At 45.0% G+C, this 16,968-nt stretch overlaps 1 long non-coding RNA gene across 1 annotated transcript in view; it reads left to right on the forward strand.

Moving 5' to 3' along the window:
• The first annotated feature begins 261 nt into the window (after positions 1-261).
• LOC138740887 (uncharacterized) overlaps positions 262-16,968 on the forward strand; it is a 257,137-nt gene continuing 240,430 nt past the window's right edge. Inside the window, exon 1 of the long non-coding RNA XR_011343195.1 lies at positions 262-273. This is a non-coding gene — a long non-coding RNA (uncharacterized lncRNA). The remainder of the gene's footprint in view (positions 274-16,968) is intronic.

Raw genomic sequence — 16,968 nt, forward strand, 5'->3', positions numbered from 1 at the left:
AGCTCTCAGTCAAACACAAGTACTCTGGAGAAATACTTAAGGGAGATAAAAAAAGATTGAGAGATGCTAGAAGAAAAAAAACCCCAGAGATTCTGGAGGAACTCAGCCAGTTTTCCGGCGTCCACGGGAGCTGAAGATGTATGACCAACGTTTCAGGCCTGAGGCCTTCTTCACGGTGCATCAAGCTTATTGTCATCTGATTGCGGCAGTTGGCTGCGCGAGCGAAGGTTTAGGAAGGGGGGGACCGTTCGCGCTTGAGCAGGCTCGCCGGTGGCCGATGCGGGACAGACGTGCCCGGCTGTGGCAGCTGCAAGGGGAGATTCTAGGCTTGATGCCGCTGTGTCACAGTTCTTCCTCCGCCTCCATTTGTTCTCAAGGCCAGCCCGGCGTGCATTCTCAAAGGAGGGGAGAGACTGGTGAATAGTGTGTCACCAGGCCGCGTGATCGCACAAATACAACCTGATGAAACAGCGTTCTCGGTGCAAAGCACACAGACACACAACCAGACATTACGCACATACAGACAAACTAGATATACGCCAGCCACTGGGAGATCCTCACTACTGCGGCAGACAGGAACACTAACGGCAATTCTTTGTCTGCCTTTCAGCAATTTTACGTGTTACAGGTATGTGTTCCGTATTGTTACATGACAATAAAAGAAATCTTGCAAAGGGATCCCAAAGAGTCTTGATCTTTCAAAAATAGCAGCTGGAGTTGTCAAGGGAACAAAGACGAGAGGAGTGTTTGATTTTCCCAGAATGAATACAATAAGTGACCTTTGTTCCGATCTAATCGGTTCAGGAGAGGAGACCGTTAGTGTAGTGTGGAATTGTTAGATAATGATTCATTAATGGTTCACAAGTTCCGTGCATGTTGGTGCTGTCACTGAGAAGAGATTGGGCAGGAAGTCCACGAGCAAATGCAGTAGGTTACAGGGACTCCATTCAAGGTGCGGAGGAGAGAGGTCCCACACACACTGATCCTCACTGGGGGGACAGGTCCCACACACACTGACCGTCACTGGGGGGATGGGTCCCACACACACTGACCCTCACTAGGGGGACGGTTCCCACACACACATTGACCCACACTGGGGGGGGACGGGTCCCACACACACTGACCCTCTCTGGGGGGACAGGTCCTACACACACTGACCCTCACTGGGGGACGGGTCCTACACACATTGACTCTCACTGTAGGGATGGGTCCCATTGCTTGTCTCACTAATTTAGCTTCTACAATCAATGCCTCCTTTACAAGTTGAGTCCAAACCAAGCCAGCACCTCAGCCCAGGAGACATTGCAGTCCACCAAACAGGGTGAAAGTGGGTGACATCACAAATACCCAGATAGGGGACAGGGTGGGTCTGTGAGCTCGGGGCGGAATGGGAAAAGGTCCCGACTGCAGTACAGTATCGGGTTAACAGCTTGCCTCACTGACCACCTTTGCTCTCCTTGCATCAATGACAGAGATCTCCCAGTGGCCAACCTCTTCAAATCCACGCCCATCCCCTCATTGTCATGTTCATTCACGGCCTCATGTACTGTCACACCCAGACCATCTATATATTGGAGAAGCAACACCTGATTTTCCATCTGGACTCTCCCCAAATGGATGGCATGAGCATCGAATTCTCCGATTTCTGTTGGCCCAATCCATGTTCTCTCTCCCCTTCCCCATCCCCCGGTCTCTGTTCCTCCATATCTCTACCCCCTTCCCTCCCCGTTTACAGAGCCATCCCCCCTCCCCCTATTTGCTGTGTGCCCTCCCTCCCTTATCCACCTCATTCATCCAGGTGCCTTGCCCGTTGGGCGTGGGCGATCCAGTCTCCCATCACAATCTCTGACCCTCCGATCTGTAGTTGTTGCCTCCCCTGTTCTCCTTCAGTGAAGGCTCCATTTTCGAGCTGAGACTGTAGTCGATGTTGTAAAAGGGAAAAATACGGAAAGGGATTCCCATTTCCGCTTTCAGTTGCCAGGTCCACACTGGATGGGTAACCCAGTGTCCGCACTAGACGGGTAACGCAGTGTCCACACTGGACGGGTAGCCCAGTGTCTGCACTGGACAGGTAACCCAGTATGCACTGGACAGGTAACCCAGTGTACGTACTGGGCAGGTAACCCAGTGTCCATACTGGACAGGTAACCCTGGCCATCTGCCCAGCATTTTTAATTTTTACAACCATAAATTCCACTTTGTGGAATCTGCTGGTAAAATTCATCCGCCATCTGCAACCTACGGCTTCATGTGACCCAGAATGGGAGGCTGAACAGGTTCTATACCTTGCCCAAGGGTGGCCTGTAGGCTATTGTAAGGAAGGAGCACCTCATACCTCCTTTCTCTGAGCAACTGCGCAGCCCCGACACTTAGTATCTGTAAAAACACAACGCTGGGGAAACCAGCGAACTTTACGCAGCAAAGATACAGGTTCAGAACCAACGCTTTCGGCTTGACCCCTTCATTAAGGTGTGAGCAAAATGGCGGCAGGTTCCTGGACAAAATGGTGGGGGGGAGGAGCATGGTCCCACAGGCAGGGGGTAATAGGGAGGGAAGGCACAGCAGAAACTGTGGGGGGAAGGGGGGATGGCTCTGTGAATGGAGAGGGAAGGGGGTGGAGAGCTGGAGGGAGAACAGGGAGCAGGCTGGCAGAAACTGGAGATATTGAGATTAGCACCATCGGTTGGGGAGGGCCCAGATGGAAAATAGAGTGTTGTTCCACCAATTTATGGGTGGTTTGGATTTGACAGAGCACAAGGCCGTGTAAGTGCGGGAGTGGGGCGTGGAACTGAAATGGTTGGCCACTGGGAGATCCCCACCCATTACCTCCTGCCTGTGGGACATGCCCTCCCCTGCATCCCCTCCCCCTTCCACCGCTTTGTCCAGACACCTGCCGACATTTTTCTCATTCCTTGATAAAGGGCTCAAGCCCGAAACGTTGGTTCTGTACCTTTGGTGCACAAAGTACTCAGTTTGAACTGCTGAGTTTCTCCAGTGTCGTGTGTTTTTACAGGGCACACCAGCAAACAGGGGAGGGAGGGGGAGGGGGGATGGCTCTGTGAATGGAGAGGGAAGGGGGTGGAGAGTTGGAGGGATGGAGGAATGAGGAGTGGGACACAGGCTGGGACGATTGCTTCACTGAGCACCTAGCACTGCCCACGGCAGTGACAGGGATCTCCCAGTGGCCGACCATCTTAATTCTGCGCCCCCCTCCCTTGCTGACATGGCCAAATGCACTGTCAAACCCAGACAATAGGTGCGGGAGTAGGCCATTCGGCCCTTTGAGCCAGCTCTGTGAACACGGCTGATCATCCACAGTCAGTCCCCGTCCCTGCCTTCTCCCCGTATCCCTTGACTCCACTACCTTTAAGGGCTCAATCCAACTCTTTCTCGAACGCATCCAGAGAATTGGCCTTCACTGCCTTCTGAGGCAGAAATTTCCACAGATCCACAACTCTCTGGGTGGAAAAGTCTTTCCTGTAAATGGCCAACCTGTTATTCTTAAGCTGTGGCCTCTGGTTCTGGACTCCCCCAACATCGGGAACACGTTTCCTGCTTCCAGCATGTCCAATTCCTTCATAATCTTGTATGTTTCAATCAGATCCCCTCTCATCCTTCTAAATTCCAGGGCATTCAAGCCCAGTCGCTCCAATCTTCCAACATGTGACAGTCCCGCCATCCCGGGAATTAACCTCGTGACCCTACGCTGCACTCCCTCAATCAGCAAGAATGTCCTTTCTCCAACTTGGAGGCCAAAACTGCACACATTACTCCAGGTGGGGCCTCAGCAGGGCCCTGCATAACTGCAGAAGGACCTCTCTGCTCCTTTACTCAACTCCCCTTGTTATGAAGGCCAACATACTGTGAGCTTTCCTCACTGAACATTTCATTTCAGTGACTGATGAACAAGGACACTGAGATCTCGTGGTACTTCCCCTTTTCCCAACGTGACACCGTTCAGATAGTAATCTGACTTCCTGTTCTTGCCACCCAAGTGGATCACCTCACATTTATCCACATTAAACTGCAGCTGCCCACTCACCCAACTTGTCCAAGTCCCCCTGCATCCTAACAACATCCACCACACATTTTTCACTCTGCCACCCAATCTTCACGTCATCCACAAATTTGCTGATGTTGCTACCCGTGAATTGGAGGAACAGTGCCCAATATTCCATCCGGAGGGAGGGTCACTCCCCAACTAGATGGCATTAACGTCTCCTCCTCCGGGAAGGGCTCAAGCCCAAGATGTTGCTTATGTACCTTTTATCTTTGCACTGTGAAGTGAACACATTTACCTGCTGGCGTTGGCAGTTCAGGCCTGCGGGAAAGTCCTGTTTTGTAACGTGTGTACAAGGTGGGTTGGAGGGATGACATGCCGAACTGGTTCCATAGTAGCCTGCAGCACTGAGCAGAAATAAACACAGCCTCTCTGTTCCCTTGGCCGCCCAAGGTGCTTTGTTGAAGCTTGTTTTGTTTTTCATTTCCAAATTCCTCACCATTAGAGAGCTAATGGGCATTTTGCTTCAGGTTGTGGGTGTTGGTTCATTGTTTAGAAGGATATACACCCCCCCCCCCCCAACCTTGCCAAGTAACTGTTCAATTGTTTAGCGGTTAGCCAGTGATCGGGATTGGGGTTCGAATCCCACACTGTCAGTCAGGAGTTTGCATGTTCTCCCCGTGGCTGCATGGGTTTCCTCCAGTTGTAGGTGGATTGGGTGTAACGGGCGGCATGGGCTCATGGGCCGAAATGGTCCATTACCCTGCTGTCTGTCCAAATTTAAAAGAACTTTTAAAGAACATAAGAAACAGGAGCAGGAGTCGGCCATTCGGCCCGTCAAGCTCTACTCTGCTGTTCAATGTGATTGTGGCTGATCTGAAGATGGGCTCGTCTCCACCGAACTGCCTTTTCCCCACATCTTTTAATTCCTGACTCAATAAAAATCTTCCCAACCTTGTCGTAAATCTATTTACTGAGGTCATCTCCACTGTTTCAATGGGCAGCGAATTCCACAGATTCCCCACCCTCTGGGAAAAGCAGTTCCTCCTCATCTCTGTCCTAAATCTACTCCCTTGGATCTTGAGGCTATGTCCCCTCGTTCTGGCCTCCCACATCCATCGCTCTTATCTCTGCCTTTCTCAATTTTTTGCGTTTCTATAAGATCCCCTCTCATTCTTCTAAATTCCAGTGAGCACAGCCCCAGACGACTCAATCTCTCCTCTTAGGCCAACTTCCCCCAAAGCCAGTCCATCCTTCCTCGAGTAAGGAGACCAACTCTGCACCCAGTTTTCCAGATGCGGCCTCACTGGGACCTGGTCCAGTTACAGCAGAACTTCCCTGCTCCTAAATTCAAAGACCATCACTGGGGGATGGGTCCCACACTCACTGATCCACACTGGGGGATGGTTCCCACACTCACTGACCTTCACTGGGGGATGGGTCCCACACACACTGACCCTCATTGAGGGGGTTGGATCCCACACACATTGACCCTCACTGGGGGTATGAGTCCCCCATACACTGACCCTCACTGGGGGGATGGGTCCCCCACACCTTTCAAACTGCCAGGTAAAATGGTGTTAACCGGGCAGTTTGCCCGGTGCATGCCCCAGTTACATGGCAGTTAGAAAGGGGTCCGACCTTTCTGTGGAACCAGTTCGGCATGTCATCCCTCCAACCCACCTTGTGCACACGTTGCAAAACAGGACTTTCCCGCAGGCCTGAACTGCCAACGCCAGCAGGAAGTACCATGAGATCTCAGTGTCCAGGTCAACCCCCGTCGGAATCCCACCAGGTCAGGGGCTGTCTGGGAATCCAGTCAAACTTCTCCAGGTCACGTCCGCGGATCGGGTTTGGATGGGCAAATGGCCGACCTGCTTGTTCCGGTAACACTGACACTTGCACGTGCACGTCACTGGGCAGCCAGCATCCGGTAAGGGCATGACACATCATCGTGGGGGAGCAGGACCCCCCTTGGATCGTTGGTTCGGCGCTTTAATGGGTCGATCTTCCTGTGATTAGGAAGGTGCTTCCAGCACCTCAGGCCCAGTCATCACACCCGGGTCCCAGGTGGGCTCCCCAGGGGCCGCAATTTAGAAGAAGCTACTGTCTAGTACAGAGGCGCCAATGCATGGGGCAGGAAAAGGCAACAGAGAGTTGTGAACTTGGCCAATTATAAGATGGATTTGGTAACAATGGAGAAGGGGGCATCTGTACAAAGTGAAGGGAAGATGTCAAGGGTACATTTTTTTTACACAGTCAGTGGGACAGAATCAGAATTTATTGTCCTGAACATGTCATAAAGTTTGTTGATTTGATGCAATGTCTCAGTACAAATATCACAGTAAAACTGCATTTCAAAAATAAAGAAATAGTTTCAGAAAATTGAGGAAGTGAGCGCGTGACTGTGGGTCATCTGATGGCGGAGGGAAAGAAGCCATCCTTGTGCCACTGGGCGCTCGTCTGATGGCTCCTGTACCATTTCCCCAATGGTAGCAGAGTGAAGAGGGTGGTGGGAGTATTTGAGGATAGAGCCTACTTTTTTTAAGACCCCGCCTCGTGTAGCTGTCCTCGATGGAGTGGAGTCTGGGGCCTGCGATGGCGCAGGCCAATTTAACAACCCTCTGGAGTTTATTCTTGTCCTGAGAGTTGGCGTCTCTGTACCAGGCAGTGATGCAACCGGCCAGAATGCTCTCCACCTGTAGAAGTTTACAAGAGTCTTCGGTGACGAACCGAATCTCCTCAAACTCCTCACAAAGTCTAGCCGCTGGTGGGCCTTCTTCATGATCGCATTGACTTGGAGGCTCTGGGACAGATCTTCGGAGACATGGACACCCAGGAACTTGGAGCTCTGACCACCCCCCTCCACTGCTGACCCCTCGACGAGGACTGGGACATGCTCCCCCAACACTACCTCACCCTCTCCCATTTCTTTGCATTATTTATTTTTTGACATGCGGTTTATTCTTCAGGTCTGTCCAAATTTAGAAAAAAAGTCTTTATTCCTTCAACCAAAGTACTTGACCACAACCTCCACAGAGGGAAGAGACGTGAGCTCAGAGGTTAGCGTGAATATTGGATCACCTTTAAACCACCTGTTAACAGAGACATCGGTGGTTTGATTTAAGATCCCGCGACCACGGGGACTGCGCCCAAGATGGCAGCGCCTGTGAGGGGTTGCAGACTCCGGGAGAGCAGAGGACTGGCGGAGGGCACCAGAAAGCTAGGAGACCACCTCCCCCCAGTTTGAGACGACGATGCACGGGACGATGACGGACCAGTGAGGGGGCCCTGTGGCTCACAAACCCACAGGCGGTGACAGGCTGTTGGCGCCTCGAGGTGATGAGCCCTCGTGGACTGCTGGCAACCTTTGTCAAGTGATTCACACCAGGAGGTGGACTGGGTGGAGACTGGCTGATGGGGTACCAGATATCGGGACTGGAATGCAAGAGGGTGCTGAAGGGTCCCTGACCATGTCGGAGGCTCGGATCTGGAATCGGGCCCCCAATGATTTGGACTGGACTCTGTGCGGATGCGGGAGAGCTGGTGGCGAATCCATGGACACTCAGTGACTTTGAGAGGACCCTCTCTTGCTTCAAGTAAAAACACACAGAGCTGGAGAAACTCAGCAGGTCAAACAGAGTCCTTCATGCAGCAAAGGTAAAAATACAGAACCGACAGTTCGGGCTTGAGCCTTTCATCAGTGTCTGGAAAAATGTCGACAGGCGTCTGAGCAAAAGACGGGGCAGAGGGGTGGTCGCAAAGGGAGGAGGAGATAGGTGAGAAGGGAGGGAGGGGAGAGCAGCGTTCAGGGGGAGGGGGAATGGCTGGGTGAAGGGAGGGAGGAAAACTGGAGAGGGGAAGGGGGAGCAGGTTAGCAGAAACTGGACAAGTCGACATTAAGGAGTCACGTGATGGAGTAGTGGCCGGTCGGGGAACTCCAGCCCTCTCCGGAAAAGTTAAAAAAACACACAGAAAACACAAAGGCACAAACACAAAAATTAAAATAAAGTGAAAGTAAAGGTGGGAAGAAAATGGCAGCGAAGAAAGAAAAGTCGAAAGCAACGGGAAGAAGAGAAGAAGAAAAGACATCGGAAGAAAAGGTGAAGGCCTTACCTGTCCGAGGAGGCCCGCCGCAGAGAAAGAAACCGGCTCCCTCAGGTCAATCGAAGTCCCGAGATCGGGACTACAAAAATGGCTCACGGAGCCAAGCAAAAGTGTGCAACCATGCATGCGCATGACAAAAAAAAACACTGACGGGAGGGGGGACCAGCTGAGGAGTCGATCTACACAGCTGAGAATGACAGCCACAACACAACAGCAAGAGGAGAACATAGAAAACAACGAGAACAAGAAAGAAGAGAGTAAAAAGAAAACAAGGAAACAACAGATGACCAACCCAGAGGAAGAAGAAGAAGCAGAAGAACATAGAGAAATGAAAGAAGAAAGGAAGGGCAAGACAATAGATATTTTTTTTTAAAGAATATATGGAATCAGTAAAAGAATGGCAATCACAAGAAATTAGTGAAATAAAAAGAAGAATTAAAAGTACAGAAGAAAAAATGAATAGAATAGAGATGGTCATGTCAGATATAGGAAAAAGAGTGGACAAGGTGGAAGAATGAGAAACAGCCGTAGAAATGGAAGTAGAGGACTTAAAAGAGAAATTAGAAGAATCTAATAAAAAAGTTAAAGAGACACAAGAGCTGTTAGCTCAGAAGATAGATATAATGGAAAATTATAATAGAAGAAATAATATAAAGATAGTGGGCCTTAAGGAAGATGAAGAAAGCAAGAATATGAGAGAATTTATAAAAGATTGGATCCCCAGGGTCCTAGGAAGACCAGAATTACAGGAAGAAATGGAAAGAGAAAGGGCACATAGAACTTTAGCCCCTAAACCACAGCCACAACAAAAACCAAGAGCCATTTTAGTAAAATTCCTAAGATATACAACAAGAGAAAATATATTGGAGAAAGCAATGAAGGAAACAAGAGAAGACAAAAAGCCACTGGAATACAAAGGTCAAAAAACTTTTTTCTATCCAGATCTAAGTTTTGAACTGAAGAAGAGGAAGGAGTTTAATACAGCAAAAGCGATCCTATGGAAAAAAGGATATAAATTTATGCTAAAGTATCCAGCGGTACTTAAAATAGTTATTCCAGGGCAGCAAAACAGACTATTCTCGGATCCGGAGGAAGCATGAAAATTTGCAGAACAACTACAAAACAGACAGAGAGATGAAGACATGTAATGAGAGCAAAAATGACCACGAACTATATGTATGTGTATATATGGGTATATATATATATATATATATATATGTGTGTGTGTGTGTGTATGTATATATGTGTGTACATGAGTGTATCCGTATTTATAAGAAAATATATAGAGTATAGATAAGAATTAATAAGGGAAAGAAAGGGAAGAGAGGAAGTAAGGAGGGAATTAAGAGAGTGACCTTTGTTATATATGAAAATTAAAATCTTTACTGGGGGGGCTGGGTGGGGAGGAGTTACGGTCACTGCGAGTGAATTCGCAAATCCAAATGGAGAGGGGAGATGTGGTTGCCCGACAAGGGATAAAGGGCAACTCAGGAAGGGGAGGGGATAGTGGGGTTAAAGAAATTTTAGATAGGAGAATAAGGGAAATGTTTGATGTTTTAGAAATGTTGTCTTATAAAGTGTTCAAAACAAGAAAGCAGAAATGGATAAGAAGGAAAGGTGATGATGAGGAAACGGAAAGGAAAGATAAACAAAGTATGAAATGGCTATGTTGAACTATATCACTTTAAATATTAACGGAATACATAACCAAATCAAAAGGAAGAAACTACTAAATTTACTGAAAAAAGAAAAAATTGATATAGGATTCGTGCAAGAAACTCATTTAACTGAAATGGAGCACAAGAAATCAAAGAGACATTGGATAGGACATGTAACAGCAGCGTCATATAATTCAAAAGCTAGAGGAGAAGCTATATTAATCAGTAAAAATGTACCAATTAAAATAGAAGAGGAAATATTAGATCCAGCAGGGAGATATGTAATGATAAAATGTCAGAAATACTCAGAGTTTTGGAATTTACTCAATGTATATTCACCTAACGAGGAAGATCAAAAATTTATGCAAGATATTTTTTTGAAGATAGCAGACATGCAAGGGAACACACTAATAGGAGGTGATTTCAACCTTAATTTGGATTCAAACATGGATAAAACTGGGAAAAAAATTAACAAAAAGAACAAAGTAACCAAATTTATAATTAAATCGATACAAGAAATCCAACTTTTGGATATATGGAGGAAACAACACCCAAAGGAAAATGAATATTCATATTATTAGGGTAGACATAAAACATACTCAAGAATAGACCTATTCCTGTTATCAGCTCGCATGCAAGACAGAGTAAGAAAAACAGAATATAAAGCTAGAATATTATTGGACCACTCACCCTTGATATTGACAATAGAGTTAGAGGACATCCCTCCAAGAATGTATAGATGGAGATTAAACTCCATGCTACTTGAAAGGCAGGATTTTAGAGAATTCATTGAAAGACAAATTAAAATATACTTTGAAATAAATACGGAATCAGTGAAAGATAAGTTTATACTATGGGACGCAATGAAAGTGTTCATCAGAGGGCAAATAATAAGTTATGTAACCAAGATGAAGAAGGACTACGATCAGGAAACAGAGCAGTTGGAAAGGTAAATAGCAAATATAGAAAAAGAATTAGCAATGAAGGAAGACACAACTAAAAGAAGAGAATTGGCAGATAAAAAAAATAAAATATGAAAAACTACAAACATATAAGGTGGAGAAGAACATAATGAAGACAAAACAGAAATATTATGAACTAGGAGAAAAAATGCACGAAATTCTAGCATGGCAGCTTAAGACAGAACAAACTAAGAGAATGGTATTGGCATCAAGGAAAAAAGACAAACAAATCACATATAATCCAACGGAGATTAATGAAAACTTCAGAGAATTCTACGAATAATTATACCAAACTGAAAACGAAGGGAAAGAAGACAAGATAGATGAATTTTTAAATAAAATTGAACTACCAAAATTACAAATAGAGGAACAAAATAAATTAACAGAACCATTTGAAATAGTAGAAATACAAGAGATAATAAAAAAACTACCGAATAATAAAACACCAGGAGAGGATGGATTCCCAATAGAATTCTATAAAACATTGAAAGATTTATTAATTCCTCCCCTCCTGGAAGTAATCAACCAGATTGATAAAACACAAAACATACCAGATTCATGCAAAACAGCAATAATTACAGTAATACCAAAGACAGGGAAAGATCCACTCACACCAGCGTCATATAGACCAATATCTTTACTTAACACAGATTATAAGATAATAGCTAAACTATTAACAAACAGATTTGCTGACTATGTACCAAAAATAGTAAATCTAGACCAAACTAGATTTATTTAAAAAAGACGAACAACAGACAATATTTGTAAATTTATTAACTTAATATAATTCATGCAGTAGAAGGAAATAAAGCTCCAACAGTAGCGGTTGCTTTTGACGCAGAGAAGGCCTTTGACAGAGTAGAATGGAATTATTTATTCAAAGTACTACAAAAATTCAGTTTACCAGAGAAATATATTAATTGGATTAAAGCATTATATAAGGGGCCATTGGCGAAAGTGACAGTAAATGGATATATATCAAAACAATTTAACTTAAGCAGATCAACAAGGCAGTGATGCCCACTATCGCCCTTATTGTTCGCGTTAGCCATAGAACCACTAGCAGAATTGATAAGAACAGAAAATAAAATAAAAGGGATAAAAATAAAAGACAAGGAATATAAAATCAGTTTACTTGCAGATGACGTTATAGTATACTTAACAGAACCAGAACTATCAATAAAAGAATTACATAAGAAATTGAAGGAATATGGAGAAGTGTTGGGATACAAGATTAACGCAAATAAAAGTGAAGCAATGCCAATGAATAATGCGGATTTCTCAAAATTTAAGAAAGAATCACCATTCAGATGGCAAATGCAAGCAATACGATACCTAGGTATACAAATAAATAAAAACCCAGGCCATCTATATAAACTCAATTATTATCCACTAATGAAAAAATTACAGGACAACTTAGAGCATTGGAAAGACTAACCACTAACACTAATAGGAAGGATAAACTGTATTAAAATGAACATTTTCCCAAGGATACAATACCTATTTCAGGCATTTCCAATACACTTGACGGAGAAATTCTTCAAGGAGTTAAAGAAAATAATAAGGAAATTTTTATGGAAAGGGGGGAAACCGAGGATAGCACTAGATAAATTAAGAGAATGGTATAAGCAAGGAGGCTTACAACTGCCAAACTTTAAAAATTATTGTAGAGCCGCACAATTAAGATACCTATCAGATTTTTATCAAACAAGGGAAAAGCCAGATTGGACTAGATTAGAACTAGATAAAATAGGGGAAAAGATACCCGAACATATATTATATAAATGGGATGAAAAATTGGTACAACGTAGGAATTCTCCAGTATGACATCATCTGCTCAATATTTGGAAGAAGATTCATGTAGAAAGGAATAAAACAAATTACCAACTACCAAAACTAATACTGACGCAAAATCAGCTAATCCCTTTTACAATAGATAACCTTTCCTTTAGAGAATGGGAGAAAAAAGGGATCGAAAGAATAGAAAATTGCTTTTCAGGAAATAAATTATTATCCTTTGAACAAATGAAGGATAAATATAATATAACTCATGATACAGTGTTGGCATACTACCAACTGAAATCCTACTTGGACAAATTGGGAAGCAGTCTGAGGTTACCAAAGGGAAGTAATTTTGAATATGTGAGTACAGATACAATGATAATCAAAAAATTTATAACAAATATGTATATTAAACTGCAAGAAAAGGAGAATGAGAAAACAAATGGTAAAACTAAACAAAAATGGGAACAAGATTTAAACATAAAGATAAAGAAGGAAACATGGGAGAAGTTATGCTCAAGAACTATGAGAAATACGATAAATACGAGGTTACGTATGATACAATATAACTGCATACACAGGCTATATATTACACCTCAAAAGTTAAATAAATGGGACCCAACAGTATCTGACAGATGTTTTCGCTGTAAAAAGGAAATGGGAACAACAATTCATACAATCTGGACATGTAAGAAAGTGAAAAAATTTTGGGAAGATCTAAACCAGATATTAAATAAAATCACAAAAAGCAATATACCAAAAAACCCAGAGATCTACCTCCTAAGTAACATAAAAAACAAAGAATTTGGACTTGATTTGGATGGTGCACAAAAAAGATTTGTTATGATAGCCCTAGCTGTAGCAAAAAAATGTATTATGTCAGCCTGGAAATTAGAAGATAACTTGAGAATAAAACAATGGTATATAGAAATGAATAAATGTATTCCATTAGAAAAAATAACATATAATTTAAGAAATAATATTACAATATTTGAACAAATATGGGAGCCATACATGAAACACAATAGAGAAAACCTACCGGGGACATCTACCACCTAAAATGACAGAAGGAGAAGGGAATGAAAAAAATTGACTCAGTGGAATTTCTTGTTTATTTTTATTGAGTGACAACATTGTTTGACGGGTTTAATGTATCTTTGATTCTGAACTTTAAATGAATGGGAGGGGAGGTAGGGAGGGTGGGATGGGAGGAGGAAGGGGGGGAGAAAACGACACTGTATATATTTGAAAAGGAAAATGTATGTATCTTGATCAATGTGGTTTATAGTGTGAAAAATAAAAATTTTTTAAAAAAGACAAGTCGACATTAGTGCCATCTTGGTTGGAGATGGGGAAAGTCAGGCGTTGTTCCTCCGATGCTCTGGGAGGCCATGGGCAGACACACGAGCGTGGGGAGTGCAGAACCGACCAAAATGTTCGGCCACTGGGAGGACTCTGTCGCTGATGCGGACGGAGCGAAAGTGCTCGGAGAAGCGATCTCCCAGTCTGCGCCCAAATCTCTCGAGGGGCTTCGGGCAATTTCTGCTGAGGGTGAACCTGTCTGCCTTAGCGCAGACTAAGATGAGTTCAGGGCAGCATTGCACTGTCTTTATTACTCGTCAATAAAGGAATCTCGAATTATGACACCACGTAACCCTGAGATTCTTTCTGATCAGAAAGCGAAATACCATAGATGCCAGACATCCGAAACAAAACACCCGACCGGTGAGGCAGGCTCCGCGGAGGACGGAAATGGTTCACAAACTGAGATTGAGGAATGAGGAAAGTGGCAGACGTTGGGGGCTGGGGCAGGGTGAACATAACAAAAGGGAGCGTGTCGCTGGCAGGGCGGAGACTGAGCGACCCAAGGGCCATGAGTGCGGCAGGCTGGGAATGCTTGTTGATTGCAGCCGCTTGGTCTGAGGAAGGTGTGAATAATGGGAGGGATGGGATGATGACAGAAGAGAGGGGGGAAATGTCATTCTGCCTACAGAGGGATAGAAATCTGCATTTGAATAACAATCAGCTTGATTGTCATGAGCATGTCACAAAATTTGTTGTTTCACACTGGGAATATTGCTGTAAATTGTTTCAAAATTCACCGTAGACACAGCGCTCGCTAACAGGCCATTTTGGCCCGCAAGTCTGCACCGCCCAATTTACACCCCATTAACCTGCACCCCCCACCCCCACCATTTTAAACGGTGGGAGGAATCTGGATCAAACCCAGATCCGGACCCGATCGCTGGTGATGTAAAGGCCTTGCGCCAACCAGGCAACCCCAAAAAATCATGAAGAAAATAGGAGAAAGTAATGTGGGTCACTGTCCACTCAGGAACCTGATGGTGGAGGGGAAGAAGGTGCCACTGGGTACTCGTCTTCAGGCTCCTGGACCTCCTCTCCGATGGGAGCAGAGTGAAGAGGGCACGGCCTGGGTGGTGCGGGGTCTTTGAGGTTAGAGGCTGCTTTTTTAAGACCCCGCCTCATGTCGATGTCCTGGATGGAGTGAAGTCTGGTGCTGTGATGAGTTAACAACCCTCTGGAGTTTATTCTTGTCCTGAGAGTTGGCGCCTCCATACTGGGCAATGATGCAACTGGCCAGAATGCTCTCCATGGTACCACCTGTGGAAAGTTTCAAGTGTCTTCAGTGACGTACCAAATCTTCTCAGACAGCTCACAGATTGTAGCCGCGGTGAGCCTTTTTCATGAGTTCATCAAGATGAATACCACAGGACAGATCCTCAGACGCTGACATCCGAGAATTTGCAGTTCTTGGGGAAAATCTAAAACCGGAGGATTGTAGTAGTAGTTCAGACAACAGGTTACAGGGGGATTGTGATTTCACTGCTTTACACCAGAATCAGTCAGTTCTACAACAAACTGTTGACTCGACGATGCTGAATTCAAGTTCAAGTTTGTTTATTATCATAGACTAGGAGTCACACCTAATTACTGTAACTACAACACCCGTAGGTTTTGAACGGTGGGAGAAAACCGGACCATCTGAGAAAACTCACACAAAAATGGGAAGAACGTACAAGCTCCTAACAGACAGCACGGGATTCGAACCAGGGACGCTGTACGCAGACATGGGGAGAATGTACAAACTCCTTTCAGTTAACGCAGGATTTTAACGCGGGACACTGACATTGCACGAACCATGCTGCTTCTGTCACCTACAGAGCAAAGGGCGACCCTCTCCCCCCCAATATTTTTGGCTGTTTTGATGACCCTCTGCATAGTCCTCCAGCTCGATGCTTTGAATCCACCGTCCCCACACGGTGAGGCAGCCAGACGGGACACTCTCACTGACGCTCCTGTAAAATGCTGTCAAGTTGGGGGCTGGTCACCTTGCCCTTGATCAACCTCCTGAGGAAGTGTAGGCTCTGCTGCATCTTCCTGACTAATGAGGAGGTGTTGTGTTTGACGTCAATTCCCAAGCCCAGTGACTGAGGAGAACAAAATACATATCTAACAGGTAACAATGAAAGGAGAGGTAACGATGAGCTCAGGGTAAATATTGCAGCCAGTCTCCGCAATGCCGGCACTCCGTATCTATGTGGGTTCCTGGGAGACCCACATCAAGTTTGTTTATTGTCATCTGACTGTACAAGTACAACTTGATGAAACAGCATTCTCCGGTCCTTGGTGCAAAACGCGCAGACGCACTGCAATAGATTGTATCGCGTTTGTATTGAATATAGATATGTTTTTTGGAAATAATTTGGGGCAGTTTTTTTTGGTGTAGGTCACATACAAACACTTTAAAACAGATATTATTTGAAATACTGGAGCTCTGCCAATGCTCAACATGTCGGGGCCAACAGTCTTTGCAAGATCTTTGGAGAGTGCCCAAAATCCACTAATGGATTGTTGTTTACAAAAAAGCAACAGATGAAAGAACTCATCGGAGCCACAGGCTGTCTGGAGTGGAACTTGCTGTTCTAAGAGGGTTATGTGGTTTTGCAAGCAGAGAGAGTCAAATAGGCTTTTTCTCAGAGAGAGAGAGAGAGAGAGGAATTCAGTTCTACAGTATTACAGTCAGCTGCAGCAGCTGGGACTGGAACAGGATAAGCTGGCAAGCTTGTGGAAAACCCATTTTGGAAGACAGGTTGTAAGTGCTTGATTCAGCCTGGTCAAAGCCCTTGTGGTTCATAGAAGAGGAGAGGACTGGCTGTCTAGTGTTTCACTTGGAATAAGAGAAACAAAAAGGCACTCTGTGGTGACCTGAAAGAAAGAGGTTATCATCTGGAGAACCCTGAGGGGGCACCTTTCTTCTGAAAGACTGGAATAAGTAGTTGCAGCAGGGTCAATTATGTCATTTAAGAGGAGGTTAAATGAGTACATGGATGTGAGGGGTTTGGAGGGTTATGGGCAGGGAGCGGGTAGGTGGAACTAGTGGAGTTCACTTAAATCGGTGCAGACTAGAGGGGCTGAGATGGCCTGTTTCTGTACTGTA

The sequence above is a fragment of the Narcine bancroftii genome, chromosome 8, assembly GCF_036971445.1.
Source record: "Narcine bancroftii isolate sNarBan1 chromosome 8, sNarBan1.hap1, whole genome shotgun sequence".
NCBI classification, from domain to species: Eukaryota; Metazoa; Chordata; class Chondrichthyes; order Torpediniformes; family Narcinidae; genus Narcine; species Narcine bancroftii.